Source organism: Nicotiana tabacum, chromosome 18, assembly GCF_000715075.1.
Source record: "Nicotiana tabacum cultivar K326 chromosome 18, ASM71507v2, whole genome shotgun sequence".
NCBI lineage: Eukaryota > Viridiplantae > Streptophyta > Magnoliopsida > Solanales > Solanaceae > Nicotiana > Nicotiana tabacum.
In genome coordinates this window covers 146,882,369-146,895,916 of record NC_134097.1, presented here as the reverse complement: position 1 = coordinate 146,895,916, position 13,548 = coordinate 146,882,369, and positions in this window count along the sequence as shown.

The window sequence follows — 13,548 nt, the reverse complement described above, 5'->3', positions numbered from 1 at the left end:
CATCTTTATATTTATTTAATCTCAGAAGGGCCCTGACCTTCCTCATAACTACCCAACCGAGGTTAGGCTTGGCACTTACTGAGTACCGTTGTGGTGTACTCATGCCTTTTTTGCGCATGTTTTTCATGTGCCGATCCAGGTACCACTACTCAGGCCTATAATCCTTGAGGAGGCGACTGCTCTAGAGACTTTGAGGTACATCTGTCGCGTCCGCAGATCAAGAAGTCCCTTTCTATTCCTGCTTTTAGTAGTTAGCCCTTCTGTATTTTTTTCTGTTCTTATTAGACATTCTGGAGTTAGAGCTATGTAGTATTGATCTTAGCTTGTGATTAGTGGGTTTTCGGGTCTTAGATTTATGTATTGGTATTGAGAGTTAAACATGATGTGAGCCGAGCGACACATTTAAACACTGTTACTACTTTATTTCTGTTTTAAATCGTGTTACTTCCGCAAATTTTGATTTTTCTTTCACAAATTAGGCTTACCTAATCGTAGAGACTAGGTGCCGTCACGATGGTTCATGGAGGGCAAACCGGGGTCATGACAATTAATGAAGATGGAACAACCCCTGTACAGCTAGGAAGAACAAGGGTTCCTAAAAAGCATGTCAGATACCCCTTTCTCCCTTATTTCAGTTCTGGTGGAAGCACTTCTGCTGGACCTCCTCTAATTTTCAACATCAAGCATCCATCTACTGGGGTTATTGGCGACAATGTTGATCTTGATTTTTTGGAAGAACTCAATAAGTGGTTATATTTAGGTACCGACATGGTTTTAAAGAGGTTAGATTCTACACTTTTTTCATATTATTGAGTGCATAGAATTTATGGATTTTCAATTGCAACTACATTAATTGTACTTGCTATGTCTTTAAATAAGAAGAAGGTGCCTTATACTATAAAAGATAACCAGCTCAACTTATGGTTTGATCTTGGAGTGGAGAAAATTGATACAAAGGACTAGTTTTATACTTTGGCACATCCTGGGCAAATCCTGAACAACATGGTACACTTATACCCCTGCGGAATTTAATGATAAGCTGAAGTATTCTTTTATTTTAGATATCTGTAGATTTTTTATTTAAAAATTATAGTTAAATTGTCTGCTGCAGTGAGAAATTATGTATTTTTTTGCAGCACATTGATGCTATTTTAAACTACTTGAGGAAGAGAGGAAATATGGTCCTTAAAATAGAACACGGTTTACAACCACTGGTTGTATGTTCAAGACGAGAATAGAACAAATTTGTCACGACCCCAAACCACCCCGGACGTGATGGAACCTATCACAATACTAGGCAAGCCAATTCAACATTTACAACATCGCGTTATTTTTATAAATTCATTTTCTAATCAGATAGATCTCAAATCGCTCAATTTAATTTATATAAAAATACACGAAAACAAGTACGTAAATACATCAACACAGCCTAAATCTGGTGTCACTAGTCATGATCCACTAATATAACTTAACACTGTCTGCTTAAAATAAGATAAGTCTGAAATAAAAATAATAAGGGTAGGAAGGAGAAAGGCAGGGCTGCGAATGCTGTGCAGCTACCTTGCAATCTCCGAAAATACTCAGAAGATGCCGAAAGCTCTCACTCTGATGCTCTGGCACCTGGATCTGCACATAAGGTGCAGGGAGTAACATGTGTACGCCAACTCAGTAAGTAACCAAAGTAAATAAAGGCTGAGTGCAGTGACGAGCATTTAAAAATCATATACATACTTTATCAAAAATCCCAACAAAAATATCAAAGTCAAAATTTGTAGTTCAATAACCAAATATCTTGTAAAAATTCCCGTTTCAATGAAAATCCTTTAAAGTATTTATTCAACATTTTTTTCAATAGAGGTTCAGTATAATAGAAGAGTGAAAACAAAAATTTCATAAACAAGCCCCTCGGGCGAAATAAGTATAGCCCCCCGGGCAATCCTCTCAGTCACTCGTGACTCAGCTCTCGTCAATCAGTACTCACACACAACACTCCCCGTTCAATAGATATCTCATAATAATAATCGTTGCGGCATGTAGCCTCATCCGTAATATATATAGTCGACTGCGCTCACTGGGGTGTGCAGACTACGGATGGGCTCTTACAGCCCAATCGCTATATCGCTGCAGCGCGCAGCCTGATCCAACATATCGTTGCGACGTGCAGCCCGATCCATATGTATAAATATCGTTGTGGCATACAACCCGATCCATAGATATATATAGTCCTCACCATCAGGTCCTCAACCTCTCTCTCAGTCATTAACTTCCCAGCCACCCGACCATTTTAGTAAAAATCAGGGAACTCAGCCCAAACAATTTTCATATATTTAGAAGTAGAGTAATGAAACTGAATCAATAATAGATAGGTAAAATCATGACTGGGGATATGCTTTCAAATCAAAACAATGTGAGGAAAGTAATAAAATACTCCTAAGGGTCCAACCAATTCGGCACAAGGCCCCAAACATGGCATTCAGCCCCAAGTTAACAGATTCATTTCTAAAACACATGGATATCATATAAAGTTTATCAAAATATGCAACTCTACAGTCGCCATGGGACGGACTAATTCACAATCCCTATAGGTGCACGCCCACACGCCCGTCACCTAGCATGTGCGTCTCCTCATTTATCAAAACAGTATAAAATTTCGGGGTTTCATACCCTCAGGTCTAGATTTACAATCGTTACTTACCTCGAACCGGATGGTAATCTACTCCGCAATGCCCTTTCCTCTTGACTCGGCCTCAAATCATCCCGAATCTATCCAAAATCAGAATCATAACATCAATACAAGCCAAAGGGACAAAGCCCATGCGAAAATCATCAAATAAAACTCAAAATCCCGAAATTGGTCAAACCCGACTTCCGGGTCCACGTTTTGAAATTCAATAAAAATCACATCAATAGAATCCTTATCATCCGACGAGTCCATACATACCAAGAACATCAAAATCGGACCTCAAATGGTCCTCAAATCCCCAATTTTACCTCTCCAATTTCAAGCCCTAACTTCCCAATTTTTCACCCTTAATCTCATAAATTTCAGTGTTTAATCCATTGAAATTCACCATAGATACAAGTATTAGGTTCAAAAATATTACCTCAATAAGAATCCCCTTGATTCCCTCTTCAAAACCCTCCAAACTCTTCAATCCCGACTTTAAAAATGGCGGAATGGGCTAAATTTCGTAAAGGTGCGGTTATGATAGAACACATCAGCTTCAGCTACTCCAATTTAAGTCCAAACTTTCCGACAACCTTCCGAAATCATCCCTAGGCCCCCGGGACCCTAACCAAAAATATGAACAAGTCAAATATCATCATTCCAACTTATACCAACCCTAAAAACACTCAAAACAACATTGAAACACCAAATCACCCTCGGATTCAAGCCTAAGGATTCCAAAACTTCCGAATTCCGCAATCGATCCAAAAACCTATCAAACCTCATCCGAATGACCTGAAATTTTGCACACCCATCATAGATGACATAGTGGACCTACTCCAATTTCCGAAATTCCATTCCGACCCCGATATCAATATTTCCACTACCAACCAGAAACTCCAAACTTCCTATTTTGCCAATTCAAGCCTAAATCTACCACGGACCTCCAAATTACATTCCAATCATGATCCTAAGTCCCAAATCACCTAACGAAGTTATCCGAACCATAAAAACCAAATTCCGAGATCATTTACCCACAAGTCAACTTCCGGTTGACTTCTCCAACTAAATGGCCAACTTAAGAGACTAAGTGTCTCATATCACTCCAAAACTACTCCATACCCGAACCAACACGATACGATGAAATGTAGCTGAACAACACATAAGGAAGCAGAAATGGGGAGAACATGACTGAAACTCATGAAATGACCAGTCGGATTGTTGCATCCTCCCCTTCTTAAACAAACGTTTGTCCTCGAATGAGTTAAGAAACATACCTAAAATCTCAAATAGGTGAGGATATCTGCTATACATCTCCCACTCGGTCTCCCGAGTAGCTTCCTCTACGGGCCGACCTCTCCATTGCACTTTCACTGAAGCTATATCCTTTGATCTCAACTTTAGAAGTTGACGCTCCAAAATAGTCACTAGCTCGACATCATAAGTCAAATCACCGTTTAACTAAACGTGTTGAAATCTAAAACATAAGACGGATTGCCAGTATACTTCTGAAGCATAGAAACATGAAATACCGATGCACACTTGACAAGCTAGGGGCAAAGAAGGTTCATAAGCCACCTTCCCAATCCTCTGAAGCACCTCAAAAGGCCCAATGAACCGAGGACTCAATTTACCCTTCTTTCCAAACCTCATAACACCCTTCATGGGTGAAACCTTTAATAGAACCTTCTCCCCAACCATGTAAGACACATCACAAACCTTCCTGTCAGCATAACTCTATTGTCTCGATTGCGCTGTACGAAGCCGCTAACTCTCACCTTGTCCAAAGCATCTTGTACTAAGTCTGTCCCAAAGAGCCTGGCCTCGCCCGACTCAAACCAACCAACTGAAGATCTACACCTTCTCCCATATAAAGCCTCATATGGAACCATCTGGATACTCGACTGATAGTTGTTGTTATATGCAAACTCCATGAGCGATAGAAACTGATCTCATGACCCTCCATAACAATGACACCAGCATGCAACATGTCCTCCAATATCTGAATAGTGCGCTCGGACTGCCCGTCCGTCTAAGGGTGAAAAGCTGTGCTCAACTCAACCTGAGTACCCAACACTCTCTACACAGCTCTCCAAAACTGCAAAGTGAACTGAGTACCTCTATCTGAAATGATGGAAACTGGAACCCCATGTAGGCGAACAATCTCTCGGATGTAAATCCCAGCTAACTGCTCTGAAGAATAGGTAGTACACACAGGAATGAAGTGCGCAGAGTTGGTCAGTCGATACACAATCACCCAAATAGCATAGAACTTCTTCAAAGTCCGTGGGATCCCAACTACAAAGTCCATGGTGATCCGCTCCCACTTCCACTTCGAAATATCTAACCGCTGAAGCAAGCCACCCGATCTCTGATGCTCATATTTCACCTGCTGATAATTGAGACACCGAGCTACAAATCCTACAATATCCTTCTTCATCCTCCTCCACCAATAGTGCTATCTCAAATTGTGATACATCTTCGTGGTACCCGGATGTATGGAATACCGCGAGCTATGAGCCTCCTCTAAAACCAACTCTTGAAGCTCATCTACATTGGGCACACATATCCGGCCCTGCATCCTCAATACCCCATTATCATCAATAGTCACATCTCAGGCATCATCATGCTGAACTATATCCTTGAGGACAAGCAAATGAGGATCATCATGCTGGCGCTCTCTGATGCGATCTAACAAGGAAGATCGAGAAACTACACAAGCTAATACCCGACTGGGCTATGAAATATCCAACCTTACGAACCGATTGGCCAAGGCCTGAACACCAACTGCAAGAGGTCTCTCCCCAACAGGAATACATGCCAAATTGCCCATACTCAACGCCTTCTTACTCAAGGCATAGGCCACTACATTGGCCATTCCCGGATGGTACAAGATAATGATATCATAGTCCTTTAGCATCTCCAACCATCTCCGCTGCCTCAAATTGAGATCCTTCTGCTTGAACAAGTGCTGGAGGCTACGATGATCATTAAACACCTCACAAGACACACCATAAAGATAATGCCGCGAAATCTTCAATGCGTGAACAATGGCAGCCAACTTTAGGTCATGAACATGGTAGTTCTTCTCATGGGGCTTCAATTGACGAGAAGCATAATCAATCACTCTACCCTCCTGCATCAACACACACCCAATACCAACTCTCGAAGCATCACAATACACTATATATGAACCTGAAGTTGATGGCAAAACTAACACTAGAGTTGTGGTCAAGGCAGTCTTGAGCTTCTAAAAGCTCGCCTCACACTCATCCGACCACGTGAATGGAGCACCCTTTTGAGTCAATTTGGTCAAGGGTGATGCAATAGATGAAAATCCCTGAATGAACCGATGGTAATAACCCACCAAACCAAGAAAGCTGCAAATCTTTATGGCTGAGGACGGTCTAGGCCAACTCTGAACCGCCTCTATCTTCTTCAGATCAACCTGAATACCCTCACTGGATGTCACGTGCCCCAAGAAAGCCATTGAACTGAGCCAAAACTCACACTTGGAGAACTTTGCATAAAGCTTCTCCTCTCTCAACCGCTGCAACACAACTGTCAAATGCTCAGCGTGCTCCTCCTGACTACATGAGTACACCAGAATATCATCAATGAAAACAATCAAAAACGAGTCGAGATAAGGTCGAAACACGCTGTTCATCAAATGCATGAACACTGCTGGGGCATTGGTCAACCCAAAAGATATCATAAGGAACTCATAATGACCATATTATCGGGTCCTGAAAGCCGTCCTAAGAATATCCGAGTCCCTGATCTTCAACTGGTGATACCCTGACCGGAGATCAATCTTGGAGAACACTCTCGCCCCCTAAAGCTAGTCAAATAAATCATCAATACGAGGCAAATGATACTTGTTCTTAATTGTAACTTTGTTCAACTACCTGTAGTCAATGCACATCCTCATCGTACCATCCTTCTTTTTCACAAATAGAACAGGGACACCCCAAGGCGACACACTAGGCCGAATAAACCCCTTATCAAGGAGTTCCTGAAGCTGCTCCTTCAACTCCACCTGTGCCATACGACACGGTAGAATAGAAATAAGCTGAGTGCCTAGCACTAGATCAATGCCAAAATCAATATTCTTGTCCGGAGGCATGCCCGGCAGGTGTCACGACCCAGTTTACCCACTCTCGGGAGTCGTGATGGCGCCTACTAGTAAAAGCTAGGCAAGCCAACCAACTGAATTATTTACCGTGTTTCCATTCCAAATCCGTCAACAATTAAGAACTAACAGTTAATAATCAACAAAATTTAATAAGCGGAAGATTTAATTTCAAGTTTTAATAACACTACTAATACCATTCCATAACAAATCTACCCAAGACTGGTGTCGCAACTTCACAGACTGTCTAAGATTACCACAATTAAAGGTCTGAAAGAAATAATTCAACACTTTCTCTGGGAATACAAAAGAAACAGGAATAATAGATGGAAGGAGACGCCAAGGCCTACGGACGCCTGCAGGACTATCTCAGGTCGCCTGATGAACGCAAAGTAGCAATCTCACTACAGTCCGAAGTCTACAGCACTGTGATCTGCACAAAAGAGTGCATAGTATAGTATCAGTACAACCGACCCCATGTACTGGAAAGTGCCTGGCCTAACCCCGACGAAGTAGTGACGAGGCTAGGACAAGACTACCAACTAAACCTGTATAGTTAAAGCATATATATAGCAAGTAATAATAAAGGAAGCTAGTAGTTAAAGATGGGAAGGGAACATGTTGTGGGGGAGTATCATCTACCAATAGTAACTCAGGAGAAAAGCATAAAGAATAAGGAAACAATAACAAATAAATATCCACTTTTATCCATTATTGTTACGGCGCGCAACCCGATCCAAATCATAAAATATTGTTGCGGCGTGCAACCCAATCCATATTATATATCACTGTTGCGGCATGCAACCCGATCCAATCATAATATTGTTGAGGCATACAACCCGATCCAAATATAATATTATCACAGCGTGCAACCCGATCCAAATATAATATTGTTGCGGCGTGAAACCCGATCCAAATATAATATTGTTGCGGCATGCAACCCGATCCCAATATACAATTCGACACTAATCACAAAGGAGGCCCGACAAGGGAACAACAATATCCCGGCAAGGGAATCAATAACATCATAATAAAATCAAGTAATAACAGAAAATCAGTAAATAAACGTAAAGGACAACATAACTCAATTATCAGCAAGATTAAGAAAGAAAAAATCAAGGACAAGTGCACGACATCACCCTTCGTGCTTTAACACTCTCTTACCAAAACAATAATCACAAGAAATAAGGGCAAGAAAATAAATAAAATCACAATAAAATCCCAGCAAGGGAACAACAGTACAACAATCGAATCCCAACGAGGGAACAATATCAAAAATCCTCTTCTCTTTTCCTTTTCACATTTACTTCACAACTTGAGCCAATGCTCTATAAGGTTCATTTGCCAATTATACTTTCACAATTCATTTTACAACTTGAGCCAACGCTCTTCAATATTCAAATACCAATATTACTTCCACAAACCTTGCTCAACAATAGAAATCATCACAAAAAGGTATGAACAAAAAAAACGGAGTCACATTAATCATAGTATAAGACTCACGGGTATACTTGACACCAACGTATAGATACTCGTCACCATACCTATACAGCGTACTCCACACTTAACACATAGCATTTAAGACACAACTCTTAATCCTTCAAGCTAAGGTTAGACCAAACACTTACCTCGATGCCACGAACACGACTCAAGCCTCAACTATCGCTTTACCTCTTGAGTCCACCACCAACTCGCTCGTATCTAGCCACAAGTTACTTAATAATATTAATAAGTGCTAAATGAATCAACTCTAATGCATGGAAATAAGGTTTCTAAAGTTTTTCCCCAAAAAAGTCAAAATTCGACCCCGAGCCCACTTGGTCCAAACCCGAAATTCGGACCAAAATCCGATTACCATTCACCCCCGAGCCCGGATATATAATTAGTTTTGGAATCCGACCTCGATTTGAGGTCTAAATCCCCAAATTTCAATATTCTTAGATTTTACCCAAAATTCCCAATTCCACCATGAAAACCCTAGATTCTAGGATGAAATCTTGTAAAAAGAAGTTAAGGAGTAAAGAAAATGAGCTAGAAATTACTTACTAATGTTTTGGAGAAGAAAGGTTGTTTGAAAAATCGCCTCTTATAGTTTTGGGGTTTTGAAAAATGAAAAATAACTTAAAATCCTGTTTAAATATACCCCTCTCAGACCCCCTGTGCGGACCGCACAAAATCGGGTGCAGCCGCACAACTCTCCATGTGGACTGCAGTGACATGCTTTAGTATTTTGGCTATAACTTTCTCAACATATGTCCAAATTGTGATTTCTTTATTTTTCTAGAAACTAGACACAAAGGTCTACAACTTTCATTTTTTAATCATCTCAAAATTCTTTGTAGATCAAAAGATATAGGTTTCCGAAGTCGTACCAGTGAACCTGTGCGGACCGCACAAAATCGAGTGCGGCCACACAGCCCCTACCGCGGACAGCACTAAAACCAATGCGGTCAGCACTGGCGGGTTCAGAGATTTGCACTTCTCTGAACCTGCAACATCCATGTTTTAAGCCTAAGACAACCCGGAACCTACCCAAAACTCACCCGAGCCCTCGGAACTCCAAACCAAGTGTGCATACTAACTCAAAAATATTATATGGACCTACTTGTACGATCACATCATCAAAATAACATGTAAAATCATGAATTAAACCTCAAAACTCAACATTTTCATCAAGAACTCTCAAAGTTCATAACTCTTCAACCGGAAGTCCAACTCACGTCAAATAAACTCCGTTTTTCACCAAATTTCACAGTTATCATTCAAATAATATAACAAGTTTGTGCCGGGCTCCGGAACCAAAATACGGGCCCAATAACCATGGTTTCAAACATTAATTCTTTTCTTCATTTCTTAGATAATTCAGTAAAATAATTTCTTTCAAAAATTGATTTCTAATGCTTAGGACCTCAGAATTCATTTACAGGCATACGCCCAAGCCCCATATTTTACTGCGGACCTCTCGGGATCGTTGGATTACGGATCCGGGTCCGTTTGCTCAAAATGTTGACCAAAGTCAACCATAATCAAATTTTAACTCTTAAAATTTCTATTTCTCATATTTTCACATAGAAGGCTTTCCGGAAATAGGTCTAGACCACGCACGTAAATCAAGGTGAGGTAAAAAGAAGGTTTTAGGCCTCAGAACACTGAATTTACTTGCAACACAAGTGATGACATTTTGGGTCATCATAGCAGGTCTGCAGGGAATACATCGGGAAAGTCCCTTACCACTAGAACAGAATCAATATTTGGCATCTCTGCACTGACATCCCTCACAAAGGCTAAGTATGAAAGACAACCTTCCCAACCATCCGCTGGGCCTTCAGAAATGAAATCACCCTACTAGGGGCAAAATCAGTCGAACTTCGCCACTCAATTCGTGGCACACCCAACATAGCTAACGTCAATGTTGTCACACCTCCTTTTCTTACCCCGAAAGGGATATAAGGGAGTTTTTCCAATTTAAGTGACAATCGAAATGATATTATTCATATTAAATTCAGAGTCGCCACTTGAGATAATTTATGGTGTCCCAAGTGACCGGTTTAAAATCCCGAATTGAGGAAGATAACTTTAATTATGGTCTGCGAACACAGAAATCTGGTAAGGAATTCTGTTAACCCGGGAGAAGTTTTTAGACATTCCTGAGTTCCATGGTTTTAGCACGGTCTCTTTGATCATACTTGGCTTAATCAAATTGTCTAATTATTTATTTTAGAACCTATGTGCATTCACCTCTTTTAATTAAGAAATTATCTTGAAACAGATCACGAACATGTGTACCCATTTGTTTGGCACGTCAAGAATCATGTCACGCGTACGTGTCCACAATTAATCATGTTTTATTATTATTGAGAAAGTTTAGTCGAAGTTGCGTAAACGCATACTTTGATTTTATTTTTTAGATCGTAATTATGTCACGCGAACGTGTACACAACCACTATGGTATATTGAACGTGCCTAAAGCAAGCTACAAATATTCATCTTAGAAACTGTAGTCATGTCACGCGAATGTGTACATAATCGCGATAATAAATTAATTAAGAGCACGGCTAAATTTGAGACATTTGTTTTGTCTATTTTCTAAGCACAATTGATGGAATACTTATAATTTACACCCTATCTGAATAACTGTTACAAAAGGAATCTCATATTTCATGTTCTTATGATCATCTTCTCGACTTCATGGCAAAAATAGCATGCGTACACTAGATTTTCAACCAAAGAGAGATAACTAGAACTTAAGGCACACAATCGTGAAGTTACAGCAGGATCAAGGTCTAGTGACACTATTAAACAAAGCATAATGTGAAGGACCTTTAGAATTACTGAAAGACTAAAACAAGGAGAACATACTGTTAATATCCTTCTACCCATTTATTATGAAGAAACATTGTTTTAGTGTTAAAAGAAGAAAACAGGGAAAATAAATTGGCTCAGAGAGTTAAATACGTATTTCAAAGCACTAGATCTTTAAACACATCTTCTACCCATTTCTAGCAATTTCAAAAGATACAAAGGAAGTCGTCCTACACATATTCTATGAGCTGTATTCGAACTAAAAGAAATGCTCTCAACTGAATAAAGCTGAGTCCAAGACAACACTTGGAATTGTCCACTTCTTCCAAGGGCTTAGCTAAAGCAGTAAAATAAGACAGCGAGTATGAAACTTTGACTCTGTTTCTTTTAAATTCGAACATTGTTCTACACTATCGATTTGTGATCTAGACTAATTAACTACAGTAAAGGAGAAGTCAATAGCAAACAAAATATACAAAGAAGACATGCCGATTGAGGCAATTTCCAGCTACGATTAATTCAAACTCCAAGAGTTAACACAAGAAGCATAGACGAACAAAACCAACAATCAACTGGCCGAGAAAATGACTCAGCAATTCAGAACATATTTCACCAAATAAACAGGGCACTAGGTCACATTGAACTTCAATATCAAATCAAGTAAATAGGAAAAGGAAAAACAGACCTGAAATTAAAACTTCAATTAACGGAAATTTTCAGCAATTACACAAGCAACGTAAGCTAACTACTAACGTCAAAATTGGAGACGGACGAAACTTGAACAAAACGACTTTGAACAGCACCCAAATCAATCAACCTCGGATCTTCATTAACTCGGTTCAACAATGGCAACAAAAAAAGAAGACAGAAGACGATGAAGATGAAGACCAGATCTGAAGGTTTCAAAAGAGATGCCGGATCTAAAGGTTTCACCACTGTTAGTCCCCATTTCAGGCAAGACTTACCATTTCTGGCGTGATTCCATTATCTTATCTATAAATCTTGACCAGAATCGACCTCGACTGACTCGAAAAACGCATTGCAAAACACTGGTTCGCCGGATTTTGTGAAGGTCTGAGGCTGTTCCAGCGATTTTGCGTGTCGATGGTTGTGTCCAAAATGGTCTGTTGCGGCTAATTTTGGTTCTCTTGGTCTAGGGTGTGTGTAAGGGGAGGAGATGAATATAGGGGTCTTCTGTGGGTGTCTCCTGAAGAAGATCAAGTTTGGGGGGGTCTATGATAAAAACGACTGAAAGGTCTAGGCTCTCTAGGTTTTCTAGGTGTTGGGTTCTATGAAGGAGAGGGTTTATTTTAGGTTTTAAAAATTTGATGGGCTAAGGTATTGGGCTTTAAAACGTAGGCCTTTATGACTAAATTTTTTTAAAATTGACTTAATTAACCAAGAATCTATCCACCCTACATCAACTCTTGCCTATAAAATAAAAAACAAAGATAAAAATACTACCAAAGTATTAATTTTCCCTACTTAAGTAGAAATAACTATTAAAATAAAACAAATCATTAAAACAACCTATTTTTTTATAATTATCATTTTTGTGACAAAATAAAGTAAAGGAGTCAAAATTAGTTAATCTACTATATTAGACCTAAACTAAATATTTAACACTAAAATGTGTTAAATCTTGGGGAGGGTCAAAAATCACATGTCTACAGCTGCCCCTCTTTGACTAGAAACACAAAGAGTTTTCAGACAAAGAACACCGAGACATGTTTTTTGACCTGACTCTTATTTAGAGAGACCAAAACTAAGAGAAAGGAGAATGTGACCGAGCTCTGGTATTTGAGCTGCCTACATATCCTTGGCTATAAAGGAATCAGTCCACGTGTAGTTCAGAAGTAGGAACAGTGATGGAGTATACCGAGGTGGAGAGCTGACTGAGGTGCCATTCTGTCGAGGTTCCGGTCTGCGGTCCTGTTATTACATAAAAATCAAAAATGAAAAAGACTAACTAAGCCTGTCAACTATGAGTTACAAGATTCCTATCTATAAGTATTCTGAAACTTGATCTTGAGTCTTGAATGATCCTTCATGCAGACTTTAGATTTGAACCTTGACGCTTGCTAGCTGCAGGTGTTAGTTCATTCTTCTTCAACTTTTCGGATCAAGACCGGACATGTAGCGCTCGTGAATTCAGTCATGTCTTAAGCAGTTCACATCATTCTCTGCTTCTGCCTTTTTGGATTCACTTCCCTATTTTTTCCTTTCCTTTCTTTTTTCTTGGATTGAGACTTCTTCTTTGGTCATCTCAAACCCCCGTGCCTTGAGATAAAAACCTTATTCTTCTAGCAACCAGTGCTACCTCCAATTTGAAACTTGAAATAAATTCTAAAATTACTTCCGCCATTCTCCAGGTGGCTGCCTGCTACTAACTGGAAACTTGAAATGAATTCTCTTGTTTTCTAGGTGTGCGCCTGCAACTTAAACT